General features: G+C 36.8%; 1 protein-coding gene across 1 annotated transcript in view; it reads left to right on the top strand.

Annotated features, from left to right (window-relative positions):
- Positions 1 to 18,300, top strand: part of LOC137489268 (receptor activity-modifying protein 2) — a 73,229-nt gene that overhangs the window by 7,747 nt on the left and 47,182 nt on the right. The gene's annotated exons all lie outside the window — the stretch shown is intronic.

Below are 18,300 nucleotides of genomic sequence, written 5' to 3' on the forward strand. Positions count from 1 at the left end.
TCAATATCGAGGGTTTGTCTGTGTCAACTTCCCTCGTTTACTTGACAAAATGGAGCGTGCTTGAAAATGGCGGTGGGGATTCCCCTGAGGGAACAAGTGAAGGGAAATTGGCCTGTGCTTGTCTATAAGTGCAGTGCAATGCGGTCTTAGATTTCACATCATTCGCCCTCCGTGTCAAAAAATGAGCCGGCTTCACTAAACCTCTAAAATACAGCAAGTCTATTACCTTCATTCCTCGAATCTATTCGGCATGAAACTGCCTCATCTTCATCACAAACTCTCTGAATGTTTCGGTTTTCACTCATCAGTGTGCAGTTTTTTGTTGGAAGAAGTCGCCAAACTTGAAAATGAGAAAAAAAACACAAAAGATTGTTTAGGGAATTGATTTATTTCTGCTGTTAAAATGATGCCTGGGTCATCTTTGACCCGTAATTCAACAGGAGGGTTAACAGCATGAAGTGACAGTCAATAGATAGACGCGTATCAACAACTGAGAAGAAAATAACAAAAATGAGGGATTCATCAGACTTCACCATTTCATTCAGTTTGACTGAAAACTAAAAGTGACTAAACACTTCATACAAGCTTAAAAAAAGAATAATAAATGGCAAAAACACAGCAGATATCTTCCAGCTGAAAAAGTATAAAGAGAAGAAGTGTTGATAAACAGCACTACAGAAAGACTAGTTGAGCCTCTTCGAGCATCAGACTGATCCGCTAAAAGTGCTGAATTACAGTTTGCTGGGCTGAAGAGCGCTCTTCTAGCAGTGAAGGGCTTGTTGGATTGGGCTAAAACAGCCTATAGCAGGGCCCTGTAATGTCAGGTTTCCTCCTCTACACACAGTGGTTTCCTCCCACTGAACACCAGCTCAGCTTTGGTCTGAATACTTGACGCAGCGTCAGAAGAGCAGCAGATGTCGAGTCTCAGTCTGTGTTTGGAGCGAGTGCTGAAGAAAATACACAGGTCACACTCCAGATTCAGAAACTCGAGCCGATCTCAAGCTGGAGCTTCACTTTCGAAGCTAATCTTGACTTCATCTGGACCTTTATGAAGGAGTAAAGCTTTTCACACAAAGGATTCTCCATTTACAGCTGTTTAACAGACATTTTTCTTGCTGAGCTGGAAAACTGCAGCGCTTCGATGACCTTTTTCACTCTTTTCCTGTAAGTGTTTTTTGTCCAATAGTAACTGTAATAGGTGTGAATTACTGTAGATGTTTATTACACACAATACTACAGTGACCGTATGAACATGCTGATGTTATCCTGGAACAAACTGCTTTGACGTGACGGTGTGCATTTAATCTTTTAGTCACAGCACCAAAGAGTAATTTAAGGGTTGTTTAGCAGATCCCCCAAGATAAAGAAGAACAAAGTGTGTTGTAGAGCGAATGATGTGTAGACGTCACAGCTTAAAGAAGTGTTCATTTTCAATAAACCAAAGACCGTACAGAACGGGTGTGAAATGTTTATGTCTAAATGTTTTAGGAAATCGTTCGTATTACTTCAGCATTTTTACAGACCCAAAACAACTTGTCCACATGTTATCACTGAAAAATAAAGACAATTTATGGTAAACAAAAAACTGGTGTTTAATCTTTCTTCTTTTTAAAGATTTTAATGTTCATTTTAACTTCTTGATGTTCTTGGCTTTGTCCTGAACCTGTTCAAACTGGTTTGATGACGCTGACAGAAAACACAGAACATTCCAGAATCATTGACTCTGAGCAGAAAACAGACACAGTAAAAGAGCGACAAACTGCTTTCAGTGAAAGAAAAGTTGAGTAAAATAAACTCAAAACTGAGAAAACCTTTACTTCTTTATAAATGATCAATCCAAATCGGTTCATCAGTTGTTGCTTTGATCATGTTCATTCATATATGAACAGTTGCTTTTCGTTCATATTTATTTCAGATCATGACATTTTCAGCCTATAGTAACTGTGTCAGAAAGCTTTGCTGTTGTTAATCTTGAGGTTAACTGTGAAGAGCAAGACTGTTAAACAAACAGGTTCATATGTGTTGCTCAGGCTTTAAATCACGCTTTGCTTCATCTGGAGCTTGACTAAGAAAGCGAGCTCTGAAACACAGAAATGTACTGTTCACACATGAGGATCACGGGCAAGTGAAGGCGTTTGATGAATTCACGACATTCAGTGTGTTCTTGTTTCTTGATCGGTCAATTATCAGTTGTTTTATGTCAATTTTAACGAATGAGCTAGAAATCTTGTCATTTCAGAGGGCATTTGTTGGAAAAGTGAACGCATGTTAACTAAAGATTTCAAAAGATATTGAGTCCTGATACTTTTAGTGATGTTTTACATCATAGTTAGCATCTAAATTAAAGTGAAATACAATCAATTCTGTATATATTAATAATTATTATGTGTAAGTCTACATTCTCAAGATGAGTATTCAGAAAATCAGACAGGTCCATTTGCTGCTTGTTTTGTTCTGTAAAAAGAAATCAAGTATTTTTACAGTTACGTGTTCTCATAGTGCCAAAATATTGAGCAAGATCATTTTCTACTACTATCCATGAAAAAAATAATTGTGTGACGCTTTATTTTAAGGTGTCCTTGTTTCAGTGTTATTGTTCGTATAATCACTAGATAATATTGATTTACTACATCTGCTTACTGTATGGTTAGGGCTAGAACGTGGGATAGGTTTATGGCTGATTGCATGTAATTCTGTATCATTTATTGTATTTACTAAATTCAGATTCACACACATTTTTCCATTTACTTTTTAAATGATGAGACGTATTTTTGTTTTTTAAATAATTCATTTATTTTTTTGACATTTGACAACCTTGACTTTTTCCACACAGAGAGAAATATATTTACACAGTTTTACATATAAATATTATTCAGACAGTACAAATGCAGTACTCAATACTCTGGATCTTGCACATTCCAATCAGGCTTAAACAGAGAGTATCATCTGACCTCAGATTAGACCCACCAGCACCTCATTCTGAATCATTGGGTTCTGATTGGCCGGCCTACAGTAACATCCAGTCTTAAGAATGGACCAGATCCTGTCCAGCATGTTGAAACAGCACAGATCTGCTCTTCCTGGAGTTGTCTGTTCTTTCAGCTGTTTGACATCCACTTTTGACGCAATTCCTATATTCCTCGCTGTGATGCCCTTGTATATTCCCACACAGTTTCTGCTTCTCAAGCTGAAGATCGGGTTGCCACTTTCACCAGGCTGTCCTGCCGTGGACATCAGAAACTCATTTCTTTGGCTCTTCTGACTCCTGGTCGAGGAACAGGTGTCTACTTTGCATGTGTGTGTTTGGAGATGTCCTTTTACATCAAATGTGTAGAAATATAAAGCATCACTCGCATCGGGTGCACCGAAGCGGTCCTGTAAACCTTTGCCCAAAACATCGGTTTGTCCGAGTAATTTAACAAGACACTGGTCTTTGTCAGAAAACATGTGGCGTTCTTGAACAAGCTTTGCCTCATAAATGATAACAAAGCTCTTGGTGGGGAAGAAAACATAGGCGTCGTATGGACAAGCGTACTGGAATGTATGAAGAGCCGTCAAGATGTAATCGTTCCCCAAATAAACCCCGTAGCAGGACTTTATTGTCTTTTCTCGTTTTAGCTTGATCAGACACACTGGCTCTCTTGCTAAACTCAGCTGATTCCAGTCTGTGACCTCCGACTGTGTGATAATCTGTCCATTTCTGAACAACAGTGGACCAGTTTGTGTTCGAAGGAGCTCAATGCACTTCTCGACCTGACAGGAGCTCATGCAGGGAATGGTGAAACCTTCATTCTTGACTCTGCAGTTGAGAGTCTGATCATCTACCTCTTCCTGTTGATTTGTCATGACGGCAGTTTTTCTGCACGTGTCCTTTCGAAACATCTGTATTCTGATGAACAGTGGTCTGAAATATACAGAGAGATGGACAAATAAATGTACAGAACTCCAGTGGGCCACTGTTTGGCTTTTACAATGATAACTTTTAGTGTTATCAAGTTAATAATGTTGGAAATTAAATGAGTGTTTGGTTGGTGATGGCATGAAAAGTATTTTTGAGATGTATCAATGTAATTCAGATGTATTTAATTTTAGTGGTTCGTAACAACAGCACAAAAAAAGGGTTATTACTTAAGTTTTAGCTAAAGAAACACTGAAACACATTAACAACAAAACTCAAGGTGAAAATGCCAGTGACTTCTTGTTTATGAAACTGTTGTCAGTGAAAACTCATTTTTTTCTGCCGAATGCGTTTCATCATCTACATTTGGTCTGTCATGGTTTTGTAGGAAAAAAAGACTTATTTAAATAGCACTTTTTGTCTTTGTACTGTACACTAAAGGCTAAGCAGTGTTTTCTTTTGATTAAGAACAAGTCATAAAGGGAACTCCCTGCTTTTTTTCTGTTTTTTTTTTTTCTGCTCAATCATAACCCCGTACCAAACCTAACTCCACCCCTCCTCTGCTTGTCAAAAGCACCCCCTAGTTACAGATACATAATGAGCTGCTGTGGTTGAGCTATGCTACTGCTCTTGTAGCTCAACCAGTAAAGTGGCATGTTGGAAACACAGAAATCAAGGGTTCGATTCCACAGGACAGCAAGAACTAGTGGATTGTTGACTAAACTGATAATGCAACACACTCCGTCTAATAAAACTGCGTTCCATTTAATAATACGATTGAATAAAAAGATTAGTCCATCAGATTAAACAATTACAAAAGAGAAAAATCAATAATTACAACACACTTTGGCTAGAAATGTAATCTGATGAAAGAGCACTTCATGATAATAATGATGATGATGATTATAATAATAATAGTGTTACGTCACATCAAATAAATTATTTAAAATTGGAATCAAATGATTACCTTTTTTGTGAGGATTTGAGGTTTTGAGAAACAGCAGGTTTGTGTCAGATTTGAGGCTGGTGACACTGAAGAAAATGAGCAGTGATGGTCTGGGGTTACACTTATATCAGGACATGTACTGTTAATAGTCTGAATTTTATCTCTTGTGTCTGAAAAATTGCTGGATTTCTGTGCTCAGTTTTTTGTTGTTGTTTTTTCCTCAGTCAATAGGGGGCACTACAGTGACTTTAGTCTTATGTATCACAGAGGAACAATGATCAGTGTTTTACTCTTGTGTTGTCACAGGCTGCAGTGCAGTCTAATATTTGATGCCCTTCACTCGCTAACTTTCCTTCGTCTCGTTCACTATGATGTACGTGATTGATTTCGCTTCTCGAGTGTCCACTACTGGCTGAACATCTGAATGGGTATGGACTGCCCTAAACCCTTAAGCACTTAGGAACTACACTGTTGTGATGGCTAAATCTCATTGCATTCTGGGACACATAGGTGCTGGAGTGGACATACAGTACAGTTTGAAGCCGACTCGCTTCCTCTGTCAATATCGAGGGTTTGTCTGTGTCAACTTCCCTCGTTTACTTGACAAAATGGAGCGTGCTTCAAAATGGCGGTGGGGATTCCCCTAAGGGAACAAGTGAAGGGAAATTGGCCTGTGCTTGTCTATAAGTGCAGTGCAATGCGGTCTTAGATTTCACATCATTCGCCCTCCGGGTCAAAAAATGAGCCGCCTTCACTAAACCTCTAAAATAAAGCAGCTAAATTTAATTTCAATCCCCAAATCTATTCGGCATGAAACTGCCTCATCTTCATCACAAACTCTCTGAATGTTTCGGTTTTCACTCATCAGTGTGCAGTTTTTTGTTGGAAGAAGTCGTCAAACTTGAAAATGAGAAAAAAAACACAAAAGATTGTTTAGGGAATTGATTTATTTCTGCTGTTAAAATGATGCCTGGGTCATCTTTGACCCGTAATTCAACAGGAGGGTTAACAGCATGAAGTGACAGTCAATAGATAGACGCGTATCAACAACTGAGAAGAAAATAACAAAAATGAGGGATTCATCAGACTTCACCATTTCATTCAGTTTGACTGAAAACTAAAAGTGACTAAACACTTCATACAAGCTTAAAAAAAGAATAATAAATGGCAAAAACACAGCAGATATCTTCCAGCTGAAAAAGTATAAAGAGAAGAAGAAGTGTTGATAAACAGCACTACAGAAAGACTAGTTGAGCCTCTTCGAGCATCAGACTGATCCGCTAAAAGTGCTGAATTACAGTTTGCTGGGCTGAAGAGCGCTCTTCTAGCAGTGAAGGGCTTGTTGGATTGGGCTAAAACAGCCTATAGCAGGGCCCTGTAATGTCAGGTTTCCTCCTCTACACACAGTGGTTTCCTCCCACTGAACACCAGCTCAGCTTTAGTCTGAATACTTGACGCAGCGTCAGAAGAGCAGCAGATGTCGAGTCTCAGTCTGTGTTTGGAGCGAGTGCTGAAGAAAATACACAGGTCACACTCCAGATTCAGAAACTCGAGCCGATCTCAAGCTGGAGCTTCACTTTCGAAGCTAATCTTGACTTCATCTGGACCTTAATGAAGGAGTAAAGCTTTTCACACAAAGGATTCTCCATTTACAGCTGTTTAACAGACATTTTTCTTGCTGAGCTGGAAAACTGCAGCGCTTCGATGACCTTTTTCACTCTTTTCCTGTAAGTGTTTTTTGTCCAATTGTTACTGTAATAGGTGTGAATTACTGTAGATGTTTATTACACACAATACTACAGTGACCGTATGAACATATGCTGATGTTATCCTGGAACAAACTGCTTTGACGTGACGGTGTGCATTTAATTTTTAGTTACAGCACCAAAGAGTAATTTAAGGGTTGTTTAGCAGATCCCCCAAGATAAAGAAGAACAAAGTGTGTTGTAGAGCGAATGATGTGTAGACGTCACAGCTTAAAGAAGTGTTCATTTTCAATAAACCAAAGACCGTACAGAACGGGTGTGAAATGTTTATGTCTAAATGTTTTAAGAATCGTTCGTATTCAGCATTTTTACAGACCCAAAACAACTTGTTCACATGTTATCACTGAAAAATAAAGACAATTTATGGTAAACAAAAAACTGGTGTTTAATCTTTCTTCTTTTTAAAGATTTTAATGTTCATTTTAACTTCTTGATGTTCTTGGCTTTGTCCTGAACCTGTTCAAACTGGTTTGATGACGCTGACAGAAAACATAGAACATTCCAGAATCATTGACTCTGAGCAGAAAACAGACACAGTAAAAGAGCGACAAACTGCTTTCAGTGAAAGAAAAGTTGAGTAAAATGAACTCAAAACTGAGAAAGCCTTTACTTCTTTATAAATGATCAATCCAAATCGGTTCATCAGTTGTTGCTTTGATCATGTTCATTCATATATGAACAGTTGCTTTTCGTTCATATTTATTTCAGATCATGACATTTTCAGCCTATAGTAACTGTGTCAGAAAGCTTTGCTGTTGTTAATCTTGAGGTTAACTGTGAAGAGCAAGACTGTTGAACAAACAGGTTCATATGTGTTGCTCAGGCTTTAAATCACGCTTTGCTTCATCTGGAGCTTGACTAAGAAAGCGAGCTCTGAAACACAGAAATGTACTGTTCACACATGAGGATCACGGGCAAGTGAAGGCGTTTGATGAATTCACGACATTCAGTGTGTTCTTGTTTCTTGTTCATTCAATTATCAGTTGTTTTATGTCAATTTTAACGAATGAGCTAGAAATCTTGTCATTTCAGAGGGCATTTGTTGGAGAAGTGAACGCATGTTAACTAAAGATTTCAAAAGATATTGAGTCCTGATACTTTTAGTGATGTTTTACATCATAGTTAGCATCTAAATTAAAGTGAAATACAATCAATTCTGTATATATTAATAATTATTATGTGTAAGTCTACATTCTCAAGATGAGTATTCAGAAAATCAGACAGGTCCATTTGCTGCTTGTTTTGTTCTGTAAAAAGAAATCAAGTATTTTTACAGTTACGTGTTCTCATAGTGCCAAAATATTGAGCAAGATCATTTTCTACTACTATCCATGAAAAAAATAATTGTGTGACGCTTTATTTTAAGGTGTCCTTGTTTCAGTGTTATTGTTCGTATAATCACTAGATAATATTGATTTACTACATCTGCTTACTGTATGGTTAGGGCTAGAACGTGGGATAGGTTTATGGCTGATTGCATGTAATTCTGTACCTTTTATTGTATTTACTTGGAGAACGTGTAAGAGGACAACTAAAATAAAAGGTTACCAAATTCAGATTCACACAGATTTTTCCATTTACTTTTTAAATGATGAGACGTATTTTTGTTTTTTAAATAATTCATTTATTTTTTTGACATTTGACAACCTTGACTTTTTCCACACACAGAGAAATATATTTACACAGTTTTACATATAAATATTATACAGACAGTACAAATGCAGTACTCGATACTCTGAAACTTGCATTTTTCAATCAGGCTTAAACAGAGAGTATCATCTGACCTCAGATTAGACCCACAAACACCTCATTCTGAATCATTGGGTTCTGATTGGCCGGCCTACAGTAACATCCAGTCTTAAGAATGGACCAGATCCTGTCCAGCATGTTGAAACAGCACAGATCTGCTCTTCCTGGAGTTGTCTGTTCTTTCAGCTGTTTGACATCCACTTTTGACGCAATTCCTATATTTCTCGCTGTGATGCACTTGTATATTCCCACACAGTTTCTGCTTCTCAAGCTGAAGATAGGGTTGCCACTTTCACCAGGCTGTCCTGCCGTGGACATCAGAAACTCATTTCTTTGGCTCTTCTGACTCCTGGTCGAGGAACAGGTGTCTACTTTGCATGTGTGTGTTTGGAGATGTCCTTTTACATCAAATGTGTAGAAATATAAAGCATCACTGGCATCAGGTGCACCGAAGCGGTCCTGTAAACCTTTGCCCAAAACATCGGTTTGTCCGAGTAATTTAACAAGACACTGGTCTTTGTCAGAAAACATGTGGCGTTCTTGAACAAGCTCTGCCTCATAAATGAGAACAAAACTCTTGGTGGGGAAGAAAACATAGGCGTCGTATGGACAAGCGTACTGGAATGTATGAAGAGCCGTCAAGATGTAATCGTTCCCCAAATAAACCCCGTAGCAGGACTTTATTGTCTTTTCTCGTTTTAGCTTGATCAGACACACTGGCTCTCTTGCTAAACTCAGCTGATTCCAGTCTGTGACCTCCGACTGTCTGATAATCTGTCCATTTCTGAACAACAGTGGACCAGTTTGTGTTTGAAGGTATTTAATGGACTCTTTGACTTGACAGGAACTCATGCAGGGAATGGTGAAACCTTCATTCTTGACTCTGCAATTGAGAGTCTGATCATCTACCTCTACCTGTTGATTTGTCATGACGGCAGTTTTTCTGCACGTGTCCTTTCGAAACATCTGTATTCTGATGAACAGTGGTCTGAAATATACAGAGAGATGGACAAATAAATGTACGGAACTCCAGTGGGCCACTGTTTGGCTTTTACAATGATAACTTTTAGTGTTATCAAGTTAATAATGTTGGAAATTAAATGAGTGTTTGGTTGGTGATGGCATGAAAAGTATTTTTGAGATGTATCAATGTACTTCAGATGTATTTAATTTTAGTGGTTCGTAACAAGAGCACATTTTGTACTTGACAGATACCATAAAAAGGGGTTATTACTTAAGTTTCAGCTAAAGAAACACTGAAACACATTGACAACAAAACTCAAGGTGAAAATGCCAGTGACTTCTTGTTTATGAAACTGTTGTCAGTGAAAACTCATTTTTTTCTGCCGAATGCGTTTCATCATCTACATTTGGTCTGTCATGGTTTTGTAGGAAAAAAGACGTATTTAAATAGCACTTTTTGTCTTTGTACTGTACACTAAAGGCTAAGCAGTGTTTTCTTTTGATTAAGAACAAGTTTTTAGTCATAAAGGGAACTCCCTGCTTTTTTCAGTCATTTCTGGTCATTCATAACCCCGCCCCAAACCTAACTCCACCCCTCCTCTGCTTGTCAAAAGCACCCACTAGTTACAGATACATAATGAGCTGCTGTGGTTGAGGTGCCCTACAGCTCTTGTAGCTCAACCAGTACAGTGGGATGTTGGAAACACAGAAATCACAGTTCGATTCCACAAGAGAGTAAGAACTGTTCAATTGTAGACGAAACTTACTATGCAACACTTGTGGCTAAAAATCTACTCAGAGAAAATTGTTTTCCATTTAATAATAAGAATAATAAGATAAAATAATAAGATCAGTACATAAGATTAAACAATTACAAAAAAGAAAAATCACTCAAACCATTACAAAAAGAAAAAAACCCTTAAACAATTACGAAAAAGAAAAAGTCATAATTACCTTGTCGACGACGCTGAAGAAAGTCACTGCAGAGGCTTGAGGAGACATATTTAAGAGGAGACATTGGAGAGAACTTGCTGCGGGTTTTTTTCAATGCTGCGGGTTTTTTCAGTCACTAGAGGTCGTCTTTTCATTCAAGTATTACAGAGAGAAAGTGAACAGTGTTTTATGCTATGAAAAGGTTCCATTTTATAAAGATTCTTCATAGAACCACTGATGTCAGTGAAGTCAGATTATTATACCGAACTAAAATTAAAATGTGAAACAAATCATTTTGTTAGTTGAAAGAAAATACATGTTAAGAGAAAAATATATAAAATATTGGTAACACTTATTCTAGTTTCTTATTATTATGGCTTATTAACCTGCTTATTAAGATATCTGCTGTTTATTGGTGCTTATAAAGTATGATCTTATTAAACATCCCTAATATCCTATCCAATACCAAAACCCAACTACTGCCTTAAGAACTATTAATAAGCAGCAAAGTATTCAATAATTGAGCTAAAAGTCTTGGTTAAAGGTTTGTTAATAGTGATAATTTTATGATAAAATCTGAATAAACATATATATTTCTAAACTTTAGCTGGGTGTATATGACTTTGACTTGAAAGAAAAATGATTTGAGACAAAGAAGACATATTTTAATCAAATGTGGCAAAAACACAGCAGTGAAGTGTATGACCACTCGCAAGAAAATAACAAAAATGACGGATTCATCAGACTTCATTATTTCATTCACTTTGAATGAAAACTAAAATATAAAAGTGACTAAACACTTCATAAATGCTTAAAATAATAATAAAAAATGGCAAAAACACAGCAAATATCCTCAAGCTTTAAAAGTATAGAGAATAATAGATTACAAGAATAATTGAGCCTCCTCGAGCATCAGATTGATCAGCTAAAAGTACAGAATTCAAGTTTGCTGCACTGAAAAGCGCTCTCTTAGCAGGGAAGTGCTTGTTGAATTGGGCTGAACAGTCTATAGCAGGCCCTGTGACGTCCCAGACAGACAGGTTTCCTCCTTTACACACAGTCAGTCCTCTGAACTGAACACCATCTCAGCTTTAGTCTGAACACTTGATGAGCTTCAGAAGAGCAGCAGATGTCGAGTCTCAGTCTGTGTTTGGAGCGAGTGCTGAAGAATGTACACCGGTCACACTCCAGATTCAGAAACTCAACCTGATCTCAAGCTGGAGCTTCACTTTCTAAGCCAAACTTGACTTTATTTGGACTTTTATGACGGAGTAAAGCTTTTCACACAAAGGATTCTCCATTTACAGCTGTTTAACAGACATTTTTCTTGCTGAGCTGGAAAACTGCAGCGCTTCGATGACCTTTTTCACTCTTTCCCTGTGTAAGTGTTCTTTGTCCAATTGTAATTGGTGTGAATTACTGTAGATGTTTATTACACACAACACTACAGTGACTGTATTAACTTATGTTGATGTTATCCTGGAACAAACTGCTTTGACGTGACGGTGTGTATTTAATCTTTTCCTTACAGCACCAAAGAGTAATATAAGGGTTGTTCAGCGCATCCTGTATAAGATAAAGAATAACAAACTGTGTTGTAAAGCGAATGATGTGTAGATGTCACAGCTTAAAGAAGTGTTCATTGTCAATACAATAAAGACAACACAGAAGTGTGAAATGTTTCTGACTAAATGTTTTTAAAACTCTTTCGTATCACTTCTGCATTTTTACTAATCTAAAGCAACTTGTCCACATGTTACCACTGAAAAATAAAGACAATTTATGGTAAACAAAGAACTGGTGTTTAATCTTTCTTCTTTTTATTAATTTTAATGTTATTTTTAACTTCTCGAACGTTCTTTGGCTTTGTCCTGAACCTGTTCAAACTGGTTTGATGACGCTGACAGAAAACACAGAACATTCCAGAATCATTGACTCTGAGCAGAAAACAGACACAGGAAAAGAGCGACAAACTGCTTTCAGTAAAATCTGAGAAAACTTTATTGTGTATAGAAATTAAATAGAGTTGTATAATACACAAAACTTGACTGAGGAAAGCCAGAAAAGATCAGAAGCAGGAGATGAAGGATTGATGGTAGTAAGGATGCGCAGGTCCTCCATTAGATCTCACCAAAGGCAGCAGAAAGAGGCCATTTTATGGCCATCCATGTTTGTTCGAAAGCCATTTTTATGACCTGCCAAGACCGCAGGAAGTAGCTCAAGATCATTTTCATTTTTGTCTGTTCTCCGTGTTTTGCGATGGTTAAATAAGGCTTAAGAAGGTCATGGGTCTCTTCCAGCGGGTCATTTAGACTCTGATGGTCAATGATGGCGACGTCTGCTGGCCTCTGTGTTCTAGTGCCTGGATCCAGTGTCCTCCACTCCTCCATCTGCACCTCATATTCCCTCAGAGAGATTTCACACATCATTTTCTGTTACAGGAAAAAACAAACAAACAATAATAAAACGCTCTCCATGTGTCAGTGAAAATCTCTGTTTCATCTTTTTGTGTATAAAACTCGTTTGTTTGCTGCTGGCTTTAATTTTACAGTCATTGAAGCGATAACATTACTGATGTTACATTAGTCGACCAAACTCTGAAGCTTGTGTCAGCAAAAGAATCCAGCACTGACTTAATTTCATTTCGATTTAGTCATTCTGTAAATGAAGAGATGAATGGATGGATGAATGAATGTAGCAAAGGAAGTAGCAGTTTGGTCGGAGCTGGTCCTCATTTTGACCACCAGATGACCTCATGATTTTCTTCTTAACAAACCATGCGGGACTTTTTGCTTAAACTGCACTGACATGAAATTCTGAAATGATTTCAATGGGGATAATTTGGGCATTTTTTGCAGATATTGTGTAAACCCAATTTATGGAGAGTAAATGAGGGTGAAAATAAACAATTTCATCAAAATGCAAGAAAATGTCAAACTTGACACTCTGTGGTCTGTGGCATTATCACAGGCAAAATGTTTAAAACGTTTTGTTGGGTCTTTCTGTCTGAAGAAGGGTTTACTCCTAAGGCCAAGTCCACATCTCTGCTTTTTCCTGTTTGCTCATTCATAACCCTGCCCCTAAACCTAACCCCACCCACACCTCCGCTTCTGGCTTGTGTCATGAACACCTCCCAGTTACAGATACATAATGAGCTGCTGTGGTTGAGGTGCGCAACAGCTCTTGTAGCTCAACCAGTAAACTGACATGTTGGTAACACAGAAATCACAGGTTTGATTCCACAAGAGAGCAAGAACTGGTGGATTGTAGACAAAACTTACAAAGCAACGCATGTGGCTAAAAATCTACTCAGAGAAAATTGAGTTCCGTTTAAAAATAAGATTAATAAGATGAACTGAAAAGATCAGTACAAAAGATTAAACAATTATGAAAAAGGAAAATCACAAACAATTACGAAAAAAAAATCTCTTTAACAATAAAAAAAAAGAAAAAGTCATAATTACCTTGTCGACGACGCCGAAGAAAGTAAGTGCAGAGGCTTGGGGAGACATATTTAAGAGGACACATTCGAGAAAACTTCGAATTTGCTGTTCTTCAATGCTGCGGGTTTTTTGTTCAGTCACTAGAGGTCGTCTTTTCATTCAAGTATTACAAAGAGAAAGTAAACAGTGTTCATTCTTAAACATGAAGCTTCTGACAGACAGCGATGCCATTGAAAAAATATTTCATTATTGTGAAGAACATTTGAAAAACTTAGCAAACCTTGCACTTTGAAGACACTTTTTTGCGATGAAAAGGTTCAATTTATAAATATTTTTCATAGAACCACTGATGTCAGTGAAGTCAGATTATTATACTGAACTAATATTAAAATGTGAAACTAAAATCATTTTGTTAGTTGAAAGAAAATACATGTTAAGAGAAAAATATATAAAATATTGGTAACACTTATTCTAGTTTCTTATTCTAGTTTCCAATTTTAGTGGCTTATTAACCTGCTTATTAAGATATTCCTGAACCAATACCTGTCACTCAGAACAGGTGGATTGTTGGATTGTTACAATGCAACTCGCTTTGGCTAAAAATCTACTCAGATAAAGTTGCATTCCATTTAAAAATAAGATTAATAAGATGAATTAATAAGATCAGTGAATGAGATTAAACAATTACAAAAAAAGAAAAATCTTTTAAACAATTAGAAAAAAAAATAAAAAGTCATAATTAGCTCGTCTACGACGCTGTAGAAAGTAACTGCAGAGGCTTGGGGAGACATATTTAAGAGGAGACATTGGAGAACATTTTTGCTGTTCTTCAACGCTGCGGGTTTTTTTCAGTCACTAGAGGTCGTCTTTTCATTCAAGTATTGCAGAGAGAAAGTAAACAGTGTTCACTCTTAAACATGAAGCTTCTGAAAGACAGTGATGCCATTAAAAACATATCTTTGGTTCAACAAAAACCTCCAAAAGAACCTTTCTAAAGACTTTTTAAAAGATTCATTATTGTGAAGAAGATTTAAAAACCCAGCAAACCTTTTTACACTTTGAAGCAGGTTTTAATAAAGATGCTTTTAATATAGATTTTAAATGGCACCTATTTTACCCCTTTTTCAATATTTAAGAGAAGTCTTGTGTATCCAGCATGTATCTGTAAATTTTCAACTCAAAACAGCCATCAGATTATTTATTATACATTTCTCCATATTTAAGGTGTTAAGACTTTGTAGCTGTTTCTGTTGCTTGTGCCTTTAATGCAAATGAGTTTGTTCTCCACGTCCACCGTTCCCACCAAGTGTGCCGCAAGCCTACGTTTGAGTGAAGGTTTCGGCCGTTAGATCGCCCCCTGGGGGCTGGCTGCAGTACAAGTCATAAAGCCTGCCTCCTCCGTGTTAATGAAGGAGACTTGAGCCCAAATAAAAAAAAATATTACACTTGCAATAAAATGTCCTGAAAGATAGTTCTGGTCGATTAAGGCACTGGTTATTGTGCTGAAATAGGTGCAGATCTTCATTTTTGTAAACAGTTTTTTAGCATTAATTTAATGCTGGGCGTGTCATCGTGATTGACAGCTGTGATTGACAGTTTCTCAAAGCGCGGCGTCTGAGCTTCGGCAGGAGACTGAAGTAGACTGAAATGTTATTATTCGATTTCTGTGTTATTTTACCATGACAAAATGAGTTCAGCAGTAAACTATAGTTTCTGACATACATGATCCTGGTAGAACACTGTTTATTCGCTAAGTTCAGGGCTTTTTTCGGGCTTTATTAGTTTGCTGATACACGCCTAACCACCCAGATAGCAAAACACAGTTCCGGCTAGATTCTCGCCTGCCGGAGACTTATCTCTTAGAGCTCAGACTGACTAATGTTACCTCTGCTGGACCTACTCCGGATGCCTGGACTCACTACCCAATTCCAGCCCGAGTCAATCGAGCCAGATGCGGCAGCCGAGCGAGCAGGCGCTGCCGCATGCGCCGCGAGTAAGTTATGCGCTGCGGCCTGGAGCTGGCGCGATTGAATATATAAAACCCTCATATTTGTTAACGTTATTACATCCATTTGTGTTGATATGACAGCAAACGCATGCTGAGAAGTTCGGGGGGCGTAGTTGATTTTACATAAAGCGTTTGGTTGGAAGCTCGACTCCGCTCATTTTCGCGGCTCCTCCTCTGGCTCCATCAGACAATCCTTCTGCGCATGTCTGGCTCCAATTTCAGCAGTCTTTTGCGACAGTTTGTGCCCGTCAAGCAGGCGTTTTGCCCTCAAGGCGTTCAATGGGAAAAAGGGCTGTCGCGTCGTCCATATTTTTTACAGTCATTGGTTCCCACTTGCATATAACAGCCATAGAGATCGCTCGCCTTCATGTAGATAAACAGTAAAACAATACATTGACAGACAAGAATTAAGTCGATCTCACTTTCAGATGTTATTTAATATATATTTGTTGTCAACATATATTTATGTCAATGTTGTCATAAAGTTCACGTGCAAACACACACACACAAACACACACACGCACGCACGCACGCACGCACGCACGCACACACACACACACGTTTGTTTTTGTGAAAAGTGGGGACATTACATAGGTTTCCATTCATTTTATACTGTCCAAACCGTATATTGTATTGCCCTCACCCCACCCCATCCCTAAACCCAACTATCACAGAACGCTGTGTGCAGCTTTACTCTCTGATTAAACTCATTCTGTAGGATTTATAAGCATTTTGAGAAATGAGGATGTCACCAATGTCTTCATATTTCACCTCCTTTTTGTAATACCTGTGTCATACCAATGTCATTATTCAGATTTGTTTCCTGATATGTCACAAAAACACGCGCACACACGCACGCACGCACGCACGCACACACACACACACACACATAGCTTTATCTTTACACTGTTTTTGCACAACAAATGAGACAGGATACACGTTAATATACAGTGCTGTATGGTCATCCTTTATGTTAATGTACAAAATAAAAAAAATTAATCCTTTTTTAACGTCAAGAAATAAAAAAACAGACTTATTGTATTTATATCACCCCAATATGACTGTGGACACAATATACCTGCACACAGTTCTGTCCAAACAGCTTACAAACGATTGTTTATATTATTCTATGTTGTATTATAAATTGTGTTATATAGACACATTCAGACATCTATGTTCAATTTGCTAATCAGCATTTAAAAATTTAAAAAGCATTTTGGTTACTTATCATTGACGACCATGAGCTCACACATTTAAACTTTTTTCTGTCAAACTAATGTTTGACATCTGTTTAAAATGTCAGTAAATCCACCACACTTCATGCGAATGGTTTTTTGTTCTGTAGGGATTTTCTACAAAATAAAGAGATAAAATAAGTTATACTTGTTTAATCTGAATAAATGTAATGTGTATAGTCAGTTTTACATTGTTGGCTGATAGATCTTTTCACCCCTAACCATTGAAATATTTAAAAATGCTGTACAAATTATAGCTATTGCATGATAATATTTTATTTTTCTGATTTTTTTAGTTTATCCCAGTAGAGTAGGCAATACATCCTTGTTAATTCTTAACTCAGATTTACAATGTATTTCCTCACTCTCTACTTTAATATATCTGGAAGGTTTTGTGATTCAAAAGAATGCGACTTTTTTTTTTTTATTATTAAAATTATTATTAATTAATTTGTTGATTTTTTTTTTTTCTCCCATTTTATTCATCATTTTTTCTTTTCTTTTTGTATTAAGATGCACCTCTTTTGTGTATTCCCTCTTTGGGATGTTACCAAGCCTCTCATGTTAAATGACAACATATGGACGGAACAAATATGGTACACTGTTTTCTCACTGTCAACTCAGGAACTCTGGAATGATGTGTATATGTGTGTATGCATGTGTGTATGTGCATATATATATATATATATATATATATATATATATATATATATATATATATATATATATATATATATATATATATATATATATATATATATATATATATGCACATACACACATACATACGTTGAAAGAGAAAAAAAATATATATATATATATATTATTATTATTATTATTTTTATTATTTTTTTTTTTCTCTTTCAACGCCGTGGTTTTGGTAGGGTCGGGGTAATGTAATGCTTTAAACTGTAAATGCAGAAACTCAATAATTAAATATTCCAAAAAAATTCATAACTCAGATTTGACCACAAGATGGCGCCATTGTGCCGATAACAGACTTACCTTATAAAATATATATTTAGCAGTTTTGTTTCTAGCTGTAAATACATGTAGAATTAAGATACAGATGTTAAAATTAAAAACTAAAAAACAGAGAATAACACAGAAAGAAAAAATAAATAATCATAAAGATTAGGGCACAATTAGTTCACAGCTTTCTCTCACTCTCTCTATAAATATATGAATGTGTGTGTGGATGTGTATGTGATTGTATATGTGTGTGTATGTCGTTTATTATAATATAATATCATTAGTAGATCCATTATTGAACTTTATAGTTGATGTACTGATTTAATGCTGTTTTACATTTAGTTCATTCATGCAAAAATATATATTTTTATTTTAAACATTTTCCAG

The sequence above is a fragment of the Danio rerio genome, chromosome 24 (genome assembly GCF_049306965.1).
Source record: "Danio rerio strain Tuebingen ecotype United States chromosome 24, GRCz12tu, whole genome shotgun sequence".
Lineage (NCBI taxonomy): Eukaryota > Metazoa > Chordata > Actinopteri > Cypriniformes > Danionidae > Danio > Danio rerio.